The sequence below is a fragment of the Pteropus vampyrus genome, unplaced genomic scaffold (genome assembly GCF_000151845.1).
Source record: "Pteropus vampyrus isolate Shadow unplaced genomic scaffold, Pvam_2.0 Scaffold43, whole genome shotgun sequence".
Taxonomy (NCBI): Eukaryota; Metazoa; Chordata; class Mammalia; order Chiroptera; family Pteropodidae; genus Pteropus; species Pteropus vampyrus.
Genome location: NW_011888824.1, coordinates 7,003,186 through 7,014,304, shown reverse-complemented (window position 1 = coordinate 7,014,304; position 11,119 = coordinate 7,003,186). Strand labels below are relative to the sequence as shown.

The window sequence follows — 11,119 nt, the reverse complement described above, 5'->3', positions numbered from 1 at the left end:
GCATATATATGCAATGTCTTGTCCTACTAATGCAATTATCCCACATTCAGTTAGAAACACACAACTTTTCCCTAAAAATCTAAACAAAAAATCACATCAGTTGATTCATCTCTGGGCAGTGAGTAATACTTTTTATGTGATTTGTTTTGTTTTTTTTTTTATAATCCTAAATGTAGAGTTAAATGACAAATTTAAATAATCTAGAATAAACATGTAATGGTGGTGAGAGAATAATTTCATTAAAATCAAGAAAAAGTAACATATAGTTGTTCCTGGTCCAGAATATCATACATTCTTTGGAAGGGAACAAGAACTAATTTGTTGTTTCCGTTTTTCTTGAAAACTACACATAAATGATGCCACAGTAGAATCGTAAAAATGTTATCTCTCCTTAGCAAAATTCTCAGCCTCTTTTCTGTGTTCCTCTCACCTTTGTGCTTGCCTGAGAATTGGTCATCCATTGATGACCTCTTTTCTCACACAGTCTAAGGAAGGACAATATTTTCTTTTGTACCTCAGAGCCTGGGAGAATTTTTCATGTCCTTATTTTTCATTATCTTTCTAAAAGGAGAAACTTTCCTTCTCCAAATAGCATGTAGTTACTATTCCCATTCTTGTCATTATCATCTTTTTATGTCCCAGCAAATCTCTCATTCATTGAAAATTTAGCACTTACACAAATATCTTTATTTCTGTGTCTATCATACATCCATTTAAGTGCTGCACAGAGCCATAATGGACCCTGAGGCAAAAGAAAAATGTGTGCCCCTCAATACAGATATCAAAATATCCCCCTATATTTTGAACCAAATGGAAAAAGTTAATAAAATTATACAATCAAAACACATGACTACATATCAAGCCCCCCTATTGCCTAATCTATTTGCACAACAATGCTTACCCCCATAAATTCACCTAGTAGTAGATACAAGCTCATAGGATACAAGGAACTACAGGCTTTTGTAAATGACTGTGTGCATTAATAAAACAGTGTTTGAACATGTGTTATATGCCACAAACCATGTAAACAATTTTCACAGATTATCTCATTTAATCCTAGGTGTTTTACCCATTTCTTTCTAAGCTTCATTAGAGCAAACACCATGTCAATCTTGCTCACGTGGACATATTGTATCTCTAATACCTAGCATAGTGACAGGCCCTTGATATGAGTTATAATGGTAATAATATAAACATTGAAATAGAACAGAAAGTGAACTTGGAAAAAAAAATCTTTAAATGAATTACATTTTTCCCAATATTTGCTTGAACTCTTTAAGATTGGATAATTTTGGATGGTTTTATGTTTGTGAAGAGGCTTTCCTAATTGAATTAGAATACTTCTGTTAAACAAACATGCCACAATAAACTGGATTCAATATTAGTGGCTTTAAACTATAGATATTTTTTTCTTATCTTTTATAATGGGTTTATAAATGAAAAGTAATTCCACTTCTAGTAATATCAGATGTGGTAGTACCAATTCTTTTAAAAGAGACAATAATAAAAGCTAGACAAAATATTCGTAAAAGACTATATTTTAGAACTAATAAAATAATGAAGATTAGTAGGCCATAATCCAAATGAGACTAGAGGTTCAGGTTATCAACTTCTCTGTCTAGAGGTTATCTGTTATCTTAGAAGGGGCACCTGAAGATTAGGCTGAGTTAAACTTTTGACAGTATTCATGCACTAGAATAGAGTTTTGGAGTACAGGCCCTTCCAAAAGAAAATTGACTTTATGAATATCCCTCACTGAAAAGCTGTACCTAGGAGTGAAAGGTAAATCTGAAATAGGCTTCCACAGGTCCTGAAGCTCATCCTCATATAATATTAAATCCAGAAATAGTATTAAGATAATCCTGAAAAGCTATTTCCCTGATATATGAGCAAAGTATTAATAATAATAAAATATAAATCTTCTCTGGAAGAAAATAATATCCTAGGTGACAGATTATTTCTACCAAGTGTTTGCAAATACAGTTTGAAGACATGGTTTAAAATATCCAGGCAATTAAGACAGAAAACAACATGAACCAGCAGAAACAGAAACAATAGAAAACAGAAAAAGATCCCCAAAGCTTATGATATTAGAGATATTAGATATTGATTTTAAGAAAATTATACTATGTTCAAGGACATAAAAGATGAAATTGAGAATTTTAGAGAACAAAATGCTTTCCAAAAAATGGGAATCTTAGAACTGGAACAGCAAAATAACTGAAATTAAGAACTCATTTGAAGGATTTTATAGCAGATTAGGAACAGCCAAAGATAAGTAAAAAAAAACATATTCAGACTGAAGCCCAGAGCAAAGGCTGAAAAATATAAATGATAGGGTACAAGATGACTGAGAATATGTTTATTAGGTATACAATTGAAGTTCTAAAAAGACAGATAATACTTTAAAAGATAATAATTGATAATTTTTTAAATCTGAAGAATGTCATCAAGCCATAGCTTCAAGAAGTATAAAAAAATTTATGCAGAATTAGTATAAAAAACCACCCCAAGGCATACCAATCAGTAAAACCACTGAAAACCAAAGACAAAAGAAAAAAAAAGTCTAAATATAGCAAGAGAGAATAAGAGAGGTTACCTTGAAAAAAAGCATTGACTGTGACATACTGACTTTTATACAGAAAAATGTAAGCTAGAAGGCAATGAAATGACATCTTTAAAATGCTGAAAGAAAATAACTGACAACATAGAATTCCATTTCCACCTATAAATATCTTTCAAAAATGAAGGTAAAATAAGAACATTTTTAGAAATACAAAATATGGAGACTTAATCATGAGTCTAATTACAATGAAAAAGAAATTCTAGAAGTCACTAGATAGAGTGAGAGAACTGCAGAAACAAAATCAAGGAACAAAAAAGGTAAGCATATGAGAATATTTTTTGGTGGATACTGATTATATAAAACATCATTAATAATGCTTGGGTAGCTTTAAAATATAGAAATAATTAAATACATTTTTACAAATGGCTTTAAAATACTTTTTAAAAGTATTCTAAAATCCTGGAGTCACGTAGCAAAAATAACAATTAGTATAGTAAGTAAAGAATAACTTTTTTTTTAAGAGACCACAAAAGAAGCTTAGCAGTCCATATCATGCAAGCTAAAAGAGGAAGGAAAGGAATTTTTTTAATTCAATCTAAAAGAATTCAAAAAAGGAAAGTAAAAGTACCCAAATAGTATGAATAGAAATAACTAAAGTGTTAAAACTCAAAAATAGTAGTAATTTCATTACATATAAAAAACTGATGTTCTATTTAAAAGGTAAAGTCAGACTAGATTAAAAATATAAAACTCAACTATATACTGTTCATAAAACACAAATTTGAACTATAATGATACAAAAAAATGAAAAATAAAACAATTTTTTAAAAAAGATATATATTTTGTAGAATCAACCAAATAAAGCAGGCATGACAATATTCATACCAGACAAAACTAGCTCTAAAGCAAAATATATTTCGAGAGATAAAGAAATGTAATACATAATGAAGAAAAGCTTATAACAAAGAATAGATAATATCAAATTTGAATGCACCTAATAATATATCTTTGAACTATAAAAAGCGAAAATTTACACAACTGTTTGAGAAAAAATAGATAAATCCACATACTTCTCACTGATTAAGTAAGAGGACAAAGCAAAATCAGAAAACATAAAAATATAGATTTGAATAATACAATTACCATAATTGGACATGTATAGTACAGTGCACCCGAAACTGCAGAATAAAAGTCTTTTCAAAATGAAACATATAATAGTTTTAAATTTTGCTGAACTATAAAATAAATCAAATATTTGAGTACTAAAATAATACAGAATACATGCTCTGGTCACAATACAATTATGCTCGTATCAGCAGTAAAAATATCACTAGAAAATACTTATATGTTCAGAATTTTTTAAATATACTTGTAAATAACCCATGAGTCAAAGAAGAAATTTTAATGGAAAAATGTAAAGCTCTTAAGCTGATGATGCTGAAAAAATTGTGCATGAAAAGAAATTTATAATCATAAGAGCATACACAAAAGGAATGAGAGCTAGATGTCCATTTTAAGCAAGTCATAAAAAGAATAAGCGACAAAATGGAAAATCTAGAAGGCAGGAAAGAGTAAAAAAATGCAGGGAATTCAGAATCTAAAAAATGAACATATAATAGAGAAGATCAGCAGAGCTAAATATGTGTTCTTTAAAAAGAATAATAAAATGAATAAACCCTTAATAAGACTAACCAAGTATAAAAAAAGAAAAAAATGAGGTAAGAAGGAAGGAGAGAGAAATAACAGGTGTCAAGAAAAAAAATGACATAATTGCATATCCTGTAGACATTAAAAATACAAGAGAATATTATGAGTGAATTTATGACTATTCGTTTCCCAGGCTTGCCATAACAAATTAACACAAACTGGATGGCTTAAAACAATGAAAATTTATTATATCGCTGTTTTGGAGGTCTGTTTTAAATAAAGTTGTTAGCAGGGTGGGGCTCTTTTTAAAGGTTCTGAGGAAGAGAAAGTGCCATGACTCTCTCCCAGCTTCTGGTGACTGTTGGCCATCTTTGGTGTTCCTGGGACTCTGAACAGCTGCATAACTCCATCCTCTGCCTCAATTTTCCCATGACTTCCCGCTGTGATTCTCCTGTTGTGTGTTTTCCCCTTTTCTTATAAGGGTACTTATTGGATCTAGAGTTCACCCAGGCTGGTCTCATCCCAAGATCCTTTACTTAATTACTTCTGCAAAAAACCTTTTTCTAAATAAGGTCACATTCACAGGTACTAGGGTTAGAATTCGGACATATTTTTAGGGGCCCACAGTCCATCCACTTACAATGGCAACAAGTGTAAAAAAAATTATAGGAAATGGACAAACCTTTAGAAAAATACAAGTGATTAAAATTAACAAAAGGAGATATAGAAAATATGAATAGTCTAGTAAAGAAATTAAATCCATAAAGTTTCTCAAAGAAAAAACTCAAAGCTTAGACATCTTCTCTGGTAAATTTCACCAGATGTTTAAGAATAACTGAATGTCAATGTTAACACAAAATCTCCCAGGAAACAGATTAAAAAATTATTATTCAAATATATATTTTTTATGTTCATGATAACTTTGATATAAAACCAGACAGGAACATCACAAGAAAGTAAAATTACAAGCTACTCAATCATTTCATAAATATAGATGCAAAAATCCTAAAGAAAAAATAGGAAACCGTCCCAACAATATTTTTAAAAAATAGGTCTATGGCCATGCCACCCTGAACAAGCTTGATCTTGTCTGATCTCGGTAGCTAAGCAGAGTTGGGCCTGGTTAGTACTTGAATAAGAGACCACCTAGGAAGACCAGGTGCTGTAGACATTAAAAAAAAAATAGGAAACCATCCTAACAATATACTCATGTCTAATTTTAGTTGAGTCCAGGATAACCAATTTGGTTTAACATTAGAAAATCATTGCTATAATTTACATTAAATAAAAGAGAAAAATCATATGAACATCTCAATAGATGTAGAAAAATTATTTGATAAAATAGTCTTTGAAGTATGAGTATTTATAATATTAAGGATCTTCCTTAATCTGACAAATGGCCATGACACAAAATTTAGAGCAACAACTCATCTAATCACGAAATGCAAAAGTTTTTCTTGTGAAATTGGTAATAAAACACCAACGTTTCTATTTAACATAGTGTTGGAGGTGGTAGTCTTATTGCAATAAGGAAATAAATAATAAAATGTTGAAAGATTTGAAAAATAGAAATACAACATCATTAGCACAATTTTTAATCATGTTAATCACATAATCACAGTTGGCATGCTTGCATACATAGAAAATACAAAATAACCTGCAGGTAAACTGTTTGAATTAACAAGTTGTATATGGAAAATCATCATTAACACTCATTCTGTTCTCAAGCACATACCCAATGCAAGTGCAGTACATGTACCATATGTGTCTCCAGAGATTTGTATAAGGGTTGTAGCAGTTTGTTAATAATAGCTAAAACCTGAAAATAAATTCATAAACTGTAGAACAGATAAATGTGATATATTTATACATTGCAGTAAGAAAATTGAACAAACTATAGCTATGTAAAACAACATGAACAAATCTCAAAGCCAAATGTTGTGTAAAAGAAGCCATAAAAGAATACATAATTTATGGGCATCGTTCAATTTTTGTAAATTTTTAAAAATAGGCAAGAGTAAATGATAATTTTTGAGAATGCATGCTTTGATGGACATCGATCAAACAAATCAAGGAAGCAATTGAGAGGAGTCAACCTTTTGGAAGGAGAAAAGGATCATTATTGGTTGAGGAGGGTTATGAGATGCTGTCAGTGTTCTATTTTTTGATAATCTGAGTGATAATTACATTAGCATTTATTTGCTTTGTGTTAAGTCATAAAGATACATATCTTTTTAAAATAAAATTTTTACATGTACTATGTATTTCACAATTGTAATGATTAAAACAATAAAAAAGAACTTTTCAAATTTGATCACAGGCATCAAGGAAGTCAATAATGGCAATAATTTATGGACAGAGAAAGATAAGATTAGAATAAGATGAGCGAGGCACTGACTTTGGGTGCAAAATTTAAGAAAGGGCCAAAAAACTCACTAATAACAAGTAAATAATATTATAATAAAACAAATTTAAAGAATCAATATTCATGCAAAAAATTATAATGAACACAATGTCAAAAGGATCGATAACAAATAACAAATATAAAGAAGAGTAGATCAACATGGACTAGGCACTGTTGTGTGTTTTTATGTGTATTAACTGATTTAATCCACATAAAACCCTATGAGGTAGGCTGTATGATTATCCCTTATTTTACTAACCAGAAACCTGTGGCACAGAGAAAAGTAGTTATTTTCCCAAGGTCAGAGAAAAGTGGTTATTTTCCCAACTGGTCTATGGTAAAGACTGAGTTCAAACCCAGTCCAAACTCTAAGTCATGTTCTTATGGGCAGAATGATGCTCCACCTGTCTGTTTGCAGTAGTAGCAAATGCAGTCAGGTTGTGACAGCTAGTGATCTCTCTTGATACTATTCTGATTCCTACTCTTTTACACATGCCCTTCATATCGTACATTCATAATTGATTGTTGTGCTCATAGGGGAGATAAAATTAAAGGAAGAATATTAGGGAAATCAATATGATTTGGTATCTTATAAAATCTTCATGAAGCCTCCCTTTTCTTTAGTAAGTGTGATTCCCGTGATATGGGATATACTCAGTAATCAAGAAAAATCTTCTATTCTTCTGGTCAAATGATTCTGTCTTATTACCATGATTTATGCTACTCTAGGACTCCTGCAAGGGTTAGGTCCAGTAAGCTTAATATTTTATCAATATAGTTGAATAAAAATTACAGATTTATATTGATTAATTAAAAATTTATACCACAGTATGTTGCTACATTCTAAAATTAGCTTAGAAAACTATGAAAAAATTGTGCCTTTTGGTAAGGATGAGGGCCTGGGTAGAAGTTATATGGCCCCAGGTTTTATTTACTCTCTGAAATACTACCTCATTAACCAAATGTTATTAATTAAACTGTTGTCTTCTGTTAAAGGAAGCTCAGTCTAAGCCAGATAAAAAATCTCAGAGAATTAGTTTGGTAAAAGTGCACAAAGCAGCTTAAATCTCAAAGGTCTCTCAAAAATTAATGACTCTTAGTTCCCCCAAGGTACAACAGTATGTTTGGAGAATAGAAAAGAAACAAAAAAATTAGAGAACTAAATAATTCCAATGAATATTAATAAGAGATGGGTGCTTTTCAGGCCAAGCTTTGTAGGTAGAAAGGAAATAGATTTTGTGAGATGGTAAATTTCAATAAACAGTTATTTATAGCCATGAGAAAATGAGTCCTGCTGAATGTTAATCCTTCTTAAACTGTGACAATGTCCATTTTTTTAAACAAGTCAAACTTTTGAGAAATAAGGCTTGCTCTAAGCTGTCAATAAATCTCAGTAGAACATAAAAAATTTCATTAAACAACTATTTTCTAAAATCTTTCCTAAGCAGCCAATTTAATGGTTTCACAGAACTATCATTCTGAGTTGATTTTCTGAATCTTAGAAATTGCCTTTAAGTGTTTAGCCATCCTACTTTTTGTTTTTATAAAATTATGGCATTAAGTATCACTGAAAATAATGAGTTTTTTGCAGGTATGCTCTCTATATGACAATGATGGCAGTAGCATTGAGAAAGTAGAACTGAAAAGCTGAAGTGGAACTCTCACTGACCTAGGAAGGCAGTGCTAGAATTAAGACTCGGGGTTTCAAGTACAGTCGGAAAAATTAAACGTTTTAAAGAGCCATGGTGAGAAAGTCAGTTTTCTGTTCTAAACTTAAATTAACAACTTCTCAAGGAAATTTCTCTGAAGCTCATTTTGAAAATTTTAGAATGAAAATTAATAGACAAAATGTCAGGTACAAAACTGTAGAATAATTTTTGTAATATTCGCTTGGATCCCAAAGCCTTTCGATTCACTTCCTCCTCATTATTTTTTGTAACAAAGGGAGTTATTTTTGACTGTTAGTGTTTCCATGCAACCAACTTTGAATGTTAAAACCAGAGATGGATCTGTCAGAGCTGTCAATACCTCTCTGTGTTTGAGATTTCAGCCTTTCATCTGAACATGTAAACGTAGAGCTTTTGTATTTGGCACTTTTGTTTTTTTAAGAGCATAAATGCAAAAGAAACTGAGCTAAGAATGGCACCTACAACTCTTCTGACAAAAAAAAAAAAGGGTAATACAAAAAGGTTCAATTTTTAAAAGAGGGAAAATGTTTGGGGCATCAGAGGTTTTGTGACTCTAGCAATATATTTCTTTTTTCCAAACTGTTACTCATTACTGTCAATCACCATCCTATCCTTAGAACTCTAGATCCTGTCATCTGCATTTCCAATTGCAAATGAAAGAAAACATATGCCTTTGCAATCTAATCTCCAGGATCACTTTAATTTTTTGCCCCCTGCATTGGGAGCTAAGTAAATGCAAGCTATGGTAAATACACACCTAGTTGTAGATCAAGGAATAAAAGCTCAAATCTTTCAAGGAAACATGGCAGTTTGTCCTCAATGTCAGGAGATTGCAGTGAGCTGTGGACCACTCTTTAAGGACAATGGGTGAAGGCTACTGGGGCATACAAGTAGACTCCACGAAGAACTGACCATAGTATGAAGAGAACACTTCATATTCGATTGAAGTACCTTACCTTTCAAGCAGAATAATTCTCTATTCTACCTCCATAGATTCTTCTCCTTTCAACAAACAGTAATTGAGTTCTATTCAGGTACTGTACTAGGTCTGGGAATAGAATGGTGAATAAGTCACAGTCCCAGCTTCAAAGAGATTAAGGCTAGTGAAGGAGCCCTAGACTAATACTGAGACAGTGTGTCATAAATCTTTGTTTACTCCTAGAAAGCAGGGAGTCTATTAACATAATGATACGGCAGAGTCAGTTTTTAAGAAGCAATCAAAAAATTTCAAGAAGTTTTGTCATTTAGCTCTTTCATTTTGAAGGCTATGAGAGACCTAGAGCTTTATGTATTGACCAAATAATAGAGGTCAATTTGTGAGAACATATCAATCCTCTTACCACATATAAACTAATGAACTAATGATCAAGCTAGATCACTGTCTGGCTCAACTCCCTCAATAACTTCCCACTGCAACTGGAATAAAATCCAAACTCCTTCCATGCCTGTAAGGCCTTGCATGACATAGCCCCGGACACCTGTCTGAACTCCTCTTTTTATTCCTCTGATTGATACTGCTGTCACGAGAGCCTCTTTCTGCCTTCAAATATGCCAAGCTTGTTTTCATGCCAAGATACTAGTATATTCCTATGGCTTACAAAACTCTTTCTTCAGATCATTATATAGTTGCCTTCTCCTCACCATTCAGGCCTCATTTCACAATTTTTTAAACTAAATCGACACCCTCTCTTTCACTCTCTTTGGATTCCAGTTAGTCTGCCAGATTTTCTAGTTTAACCGCTGTTAGCATTTACTTGTACCTGAAATTACGTTTACAGGTTTATTGAATATCTTATAATCCTGTGGGTATTCCATATTGTTCACTTGTCTATTCCTAAAGTCTCAAGTATTCCCTGGCCTCATCATGGGCCTTCAGAAAAATATTTTCTGACTAATGCACTCATTTCAAAGATTTTCAGAAACATGACAAGAAGATGGTCAAGAGAGTTTCAATGGGTATAAGTAGTGGGCAAAAACAAGAAATGTGTGTTAATGTCAGTATAGCTTCATCTGTATATATAGACTAAAGAAATTAATCATATATGGGTTATGCAATTTAATATAAGTGCTATAAAGAGAATAAGTCAGAATTTAAGCAGTGAGAAGCCAAAAAGTAATGACATCTTAGTTGAAACCTCAAAGATAAGTAGGGTATAGCTAGATTCTGGAAGAATAAGACTTAATAGGGAAGAGGACTTCAAAAAAATTAGTATGTACAAAGCCCAAAAAGGTTTAAGATCTATCAGGGGAAAAAAAATCAAAGACATTTAAAAGTGTGAAACAGAGTAATGGCATTATATTTGCATGATAGACAAATGAAGAGTTGAGATTGAAAGTAGGGAACTGAGTCAGAAAGATGTTGAAGAAATCCAGAAGAGAGAGGATAGCATTCTTAAACATGGGTAGATCCACAGGGGAGGGATGGAATTGAATGAATCAGGAGATTTAAGAGTGTTATAGAATCGATAGGACTTGTTTGATGAGGAGTGAGAGCAAACAAAGGGAGCAATTTTATTCCAATTTTCCTTATTTGGTATTTGGATACATGTTGGCCCCAATCACTGACATAGAGGATCTTGGAGGAGAGGCATATTTAACTGTTGAGCTTAACTTCTCAGAGGAACAGCCAAGTGGAGATATCTAGAAGACTGTTGGATATGATACATATGTTTGGGTAGATACATCTATCATTTACCAGAATGTAGATAATATTTAAAGTCATGGTAATGAATGAGGTCATACAGTTATAGAATGCAAAGGAACAAAATAATAAAAACTCAGTGGAACCCCATGAAACACCAATATATGACACAT

The 11,119-nt window shown here is 32.0% G+C and overlaps 1 pseudogene; it reads left to right on the top strand.

Moving 5' to 3' along the window:
- Window positions 1–5,265: 5,265 nt before the first annotated feature.
- On the top strand, window positions 5,266–5,384 carry LOC111738818 (annotated as a pseudogene).
- The last annotated feature ends 5,735 nt before the right edge of the window (window positions 5,385–11,119 follow it).